Source organism: Eleutherodactylus coqui, chromosome 5 (genome assembly GCF_035609145.1).
Source record: "Eleutherodactylus coqui strain aEleCoq1 chromosome 5, aEleCoq1.hap1, whole genome shotgun sequence".
Classification (NCBI taxonomy): Eukaryota; Metazoa; Chordata; class Amphibia; order Anura; family Eleutherodactylidae; genus Eleutherodactylus; species Eleutherodactylus coqui.
The window spans coordinates 51,898,824-51,904,823 of NC_089841.1; positions in this window are offsets into that span (position 1 = coordinate 51,898,824).

Below are 6,000 nucleotides of genomic sequence, written 5' to 3' on the forward strand. Positions count from 1 at the left end.
GATTACAAAGCCTCACAGCGCCACTTTTTACACCCCATACCTGCCGCTGAGGTTACGAAATACCCCCCAAAATACATGAGGAGGGGGTGGGATACCCGGTTTTCTTGCCCCATGTGCCCAACCCAACCAGCCTCCGTAATTACCTCTGTCTTCGGACATAAAACGCAGTTTATATTATTACCTTTATCTAATATTTAGGGAATGCCAAAAAATGGGGATGGCGGGGGGGGGATTATTTTTAGGAAGTCAAATTTTTTTCCGTATAAGTGGGCAATGGGGCCTGGAATTTATTCAGTTCTGCCCTGAAATCCAGCGGGCATTCCCTCCATTATGGGCCTAGCCATGTGTCCTTTAAGTAGATTAGGGCCACAATGGGTATGTTTCTGAACACGGGACAAACGGGGGTATCCATCTTGGGGTGAACGTCTTCATTCCTATGTACACTGTACAAAAAAAACTGTTTTTAAATTGACAAAATTGCCAAACAAATGAAAATCGTAATTTTTTTCCTTTTGCTTTGCTTAGATTCATTCAAATACTTTGGGGTCAAAATATGCAGTACACCCCTAGATGAATTTGTTAAGGGGTCTAGTTTTTAAAATAGGGTCATTTGTGGGGGTTCTCTATCGTTTTGGACGCTCAATGGCTCTACAAGTGGGCAATGGGGCCTGGAATTTATTCCGTTGTACCCTGAAATCCAACGGGTGCTCCTTCCATTATAGGCCTAGCTATGTTTCCTTTAAGTAGATAATCCTGTCAGATTCTGCAAAGAGACCGAATACACTAAATGGCTGAGTCATAACGATACTCAGACTGACCGGTCTACTACTGTTTATGGACAGTGGTATCAATATATTTTTATCGGTTCCATGGGTTTTCCTGGATCTAGATTTATGTGTGTTTGTTCTTCCTTTTAGTTATTTCTTTAATAAAAGTTATATTTTATTATATTTTTCGGTCAAGGGTCCACATAGTCAGTTCTTTAAGTAGATTAGGGCCACAGTGGGTATGTTTCTGAACACGGGACAAACGGGGTTTCCATTTTGGGGTATACGTCTTCATTCCTATGTACACTTTCCAAAAAAAACAGTTTTTAAATTGACACAATTGCCAAAAAAATGAAAATCATAATTTTTTCCTTCTGCTTGGCTTAGATTCATTCAAAAACTGTGAAGTCAAAAAAGTCATCATCCCCCTAGATAAATTCGGTAGGGGGTCTACTTTTCAAAATGGGGTCACTTGTGGGAGTTCTCCATCGTTTTGGTCACTCAATGGCTCTACAAGTGGGCAATGGGGACTAAATCTCCTTCAAGCAAAATTTCTGTTCCGAAAGCCACCGGTTGCTCCTTTCATTTTGGGCCCCATTGTGCATCCAGACATATGATTAGGGCCACAATGGGTATGTTTCTGAGCACAGGACAAACAGGGGTATCCATTTTGGGGTGCAAGTCTTCATTCATATATGTGCGGTACAAAAAAAACTGCTTTTGAAATGACAGAATTACCAATAAAATGAAAATCGTAATTTTTTTTCCTTCGGCTTGGCTTAGATTCATTCAAAAACTGTGAAGTCAAAAAAGTCATCGTACCCCTAGATAAATTCGTTAAGGGGTCTACTTTTCAAAATGGGGTCACTTGTGGGCGTTCTCCATCGTTTTGGTCACTCAAGGGCTCTACAAGTGGGCAATGGGGACTAAATCTCCTTCAAGCAAAATTTCTGTTCCGAAAGCCACCGGTTGCTCCTTTCATTTTGGGCCCCATTGTGCATCCAAACGTAAGATTAGGGCCACAATGGGTATGTTTCTGAGCACGGGACAAACAGGGGTATCCATTCTGGGGTGCAAATCCTAATTTTCATGTGTACTATAGAAAAAAGTCCTGTCTTTAAAATGACATATTTGCAAAAATATGAAATTTTTATTTTTCTCTTCTAAATTGCATTGACTCCTGAAAAAAAACTGTGGGGTTAAAATACTCCTGACACCCTTCATTGAATACGTTAAAGGGTGTAGTTTTTAAAATGGGGTCACTTGTGGGGGTATTTATCATTTTGACTCCTATGAGCCTTTCCGATCTTGGATTGGTGTAGGAAAACAGTGTTCCTCAAAATGCTGAAAAGTAATGTTACATTTGTACGTCTCCTAAATGGTTAAAAAAAAAACGAAAGTTTTTCCAATGTGCGCCCAAAATAAAGTAAACGGGTGGAAATATAAATCTTAGCAAAAATTTCTATATTATGTTTGCACATATTTGAGATATTGCAGTTGGAAATGTGAAAAAATTACGATTTTTTTTTTTTCAAAATTTTCCCAATTTTGGCGCTTTTAATAAATAAACACAAATTCTATCGGTCTTTTTTTTCCACCTAAATGAAATACAATATGTGGCGAAAAAACAATGTCAGAATCGCTTGGATATGCAAAACCTTTCTGGTCTTTTTCTATGCTAAAGTGACACGTGTCAGATTTGCAAAATTTGGCCTGGTCATTAAGGGGTTAAACCATTGCACCTTTTTCAAGCCAACGTATAAAAAAAACACTTACAAACATTTACATTTATATAGAGAAATGGGTACATTATGTTCTATTATGTGCGGCGCCATCTTGAAGGTGGGACGGATGACTCCGGCATGCCGCATCATCCTAGAAGATGACTGCGCTCTACTGTACATAGCGGCCCATATTGAACATGATACAGGGGCACGCCATATATGCATTGATATAGAAAGTCCATTTATTTGATAATGGAACGCAATATGCGTTCCATAAAAAGACTATGGTGTCGCCACAACAACAGCTACGCAATGACGTGGCACGTTCCTTTGGCCCCACAGTGACGCAGTACGCTGCTATGATGACAAGATGGCGCCGCGCATGATAGAATGTAATGTATCCGTTTCTCTATATAAATGTTTGTGGTTTTTATATGTTGGCTTAGAAAAGGTGCAATGGTTTAAGCACCGAAACGCGTTGCCGTATACATTAAAGTACTGGATCATATCTCTGTGGATCCCAGTGTATCTTCTTTTGGCGGTGGAGTAGACACCAAGGAGGGAGCTTCTGATCATCATACTCCCCTTCTGTCTAGTAAGTGCTATTTCTTTGCTATTTTTCGTGTTCTGGATTGACCTATTCTTTCAGCACAATATCGTGAAGCGCAGGGACAATTTTTTTTCTAATAGCATATTGTTTGTATTTCTTTCCCCTGGGGCGCTCTCTGTATTAAGAGAAGCCCTCTATAGGTCCTGCAGCTCTCCCTAAATCCAACGGATTGGATATATGTGGCCAAGAATCCGAAGATTGACCTTGTGGTGCATTCCTGTTTTTCCTATCCTCAAAATAGGTCTTAAATTCACTGCTGGGAATCCCTGCAGTGGATGAGCGGGAACAGAGAATGCCCTGAAAAAACTCCCCAGACCATAACGCTGCCACCACCAGCTTGTGTTCCTCCAGCAATGGTTGCAGGGTGTCTGATCTTTAAAGTTTTTAGCCTGATATGCCAATGTTTACTGATGAAGCAGAAAATGTGACTCATCGGAAAAGGCGACCCTTTGCCAATCAGCGGTGGTCTAATTCCGATACGGCCATGCAAACTAAAGCCTTTTCTTCAGTCACACTTCTATTAGCATAGGTGAAGGGACCTATGCGGAGAGCCATACACGGTAGGGTTCGCTGAACTGTTGTTTAAGACATAACTAATAGCCCTTGGTTCATTTTCAGGGTGAGCTGCTCCATTGTAGCTTTTTGGTCAACCCTTGAGCAGCTTCATAGCCGACATCCACATCTTACATCAATCATACGTGGTGAGCCGCAGTTTCCATGTCGGTTATTCCCAGTGGTGCCATTTATCCATTCGCTGTACACTTTCACCACAGCAGCAGGTGTACAGTTCACAAACTGCGCGGTGTGAGAAATGCCGCCACCCTTGGCTCGAACACCAATAATCACCCCAATAGGCAGCTGATGAATTGTCCCTTTTACCAATAACAACAAGTGATGTGTGAGCAGACAGCCTATTTTACACCTTATATACCCACCAAGCCCACCACCCGTCACTACCTTCAAGGGCTACAGGCTGCTGATGTCGAAAGTAGGACGTGGTCATAAAGTAGAAGTCCCTTCCGTTCAGGACAGATTGATCACCGCAGGGTATGTTTTTCGATGCAGTTATATCTCAGTTGTTTGTTTGCTATGCCTTCTGTCATATCTGGTGCCAGCAGGTCTAATCTGAAGTGTATAATAAGGAACAATAAGACAGAAAATAAATGTTTATTGAGGCACGTAAAGAGCTGGAATCCATGTCAATGCCATAATTGTAGCGGATGTTTCCTGCAAGATATTTGTCAATTGAATAGAAGCCAAAGGACCACATTCTTCTGTGACTCAGTCGACTTCATAAGAAGTTTCAAGTCCATTCAACCAGTTGCCCAAGGAAGAGGAAGGAAGTGATGTACATAATGTCAGGGTCTAAATAATTAAAAGGGTTTTCTAATGAAGACAGACCCTTGTTGGTTCTGTCAGGGCAAATGGAGCTCATAGAGCAGAGCTGTACCAGGCGCAGGTGATGGCACAAAAATAAGGCAGTTGGCAGCAAAGTTCAATAGCAGCTCTTTTGCTATATAAGTATACAGCATTTTTTCCACACCTGCCTAAAACTTTTGTAAAGTAAGAATGCCTTGACAAATAGAAGTGTTAATAGTTTATTTTTGTCAATTAACAAAATATAGATGAACAAAATGAAAAAAGTGAAGGAACAAAAGAGGAATCTAATCAATATTTGGTGTAACAATCCTTTGCCTCTTCAAAACAGCACCAATTCTTCTATGTAAACTAGTACACAGTCAGGGATTTTGTAGGATTATAGTTGTCAGGACCGGCGGATCCTGAGGCCTCCGTGCCCGCACCACCGATTCCATCACCCGGGCAACTGGAGTGCGGCGCAGGGGAGCCTCGGTGTTGGTGACCTCCCCTGGCTGCAGTAGTTCTGTACGCCGCCAGGTTGCTAGGACTCCTGTCCCACCTCCTTAGCTAGTCTAGGGACTGTCGCCCAGTTGACGCCCTAGGGCTTAGCTTAGGGGGGGGGGGGGGCAAGTAGGTACAGACAGGGGTTGCAGGTAGTTATAGGGACTTCCCGTTGCCCGAACCCTAGTCCTTGACAGTAGTCAGGTGTATGATCAACCAGTTATACCAAAAAGGTGATAATGATCATCATTTTCATATGTTGGTTTAAATACAGTCATTAACTGAAACAGAATGCTGTGTAGGAGGCTAAAAACTGGATGACGAACAACTAAACTCTGCTTCAGAGGTGAGATCATTGAAGACTGTTACATGTCACAGGTGATACACCATGGCAAAACTGAGCACAGCAGCAAGAGTCAAGAGGCTTAGTTATGAAGCCTCAGAAAGGACACCATGGTAGGCATTTACTATAGGCTGCCTGGGCAAGCAGAAGGTATTGATGAACTCTTTCACCATCAGATGGCCAAGTTCTCAAAAAAGCATGACATAGTGATTATGGGAGATTTTACCTATCCAGACATTTGTTGGGAATCTCTCTCAGACAAAAGTAATGGATCCAACAAATTTTTATCCGCTCTTGCTGACAACTTTATCTTCCAAAAGGTAGAAGAGAAAACAAGGGGCTCTGCTATCTTGGACCTAATTCTTACCAACAGGGTGGTAATGGTTGAGGAAGTAAGGGTGGCTGGGACCTTAGGAGGCAGTGATCATGCTATCCTTGAATTTTGGATAAAAAGGGGAGGATGACCTGAGAAAACTCAGACCTCAAGGTTGGATTTCAGAAAGGCAGATTTTAATGAACTCAGAAAGAGGGTAGGAAAAATTCAATGGCTGGATGTTCTTAAGGACAGAAATGTCCAAGAAGGTTGGAAAATATTGCAGAATGAGATTCTTAAAGCACAATCGTTAACAATCCCTAAAAGAAGGAAGAATGGGAAGCATTTAAAGAGACCAGGATGGATGACCACAGAACTTGCAC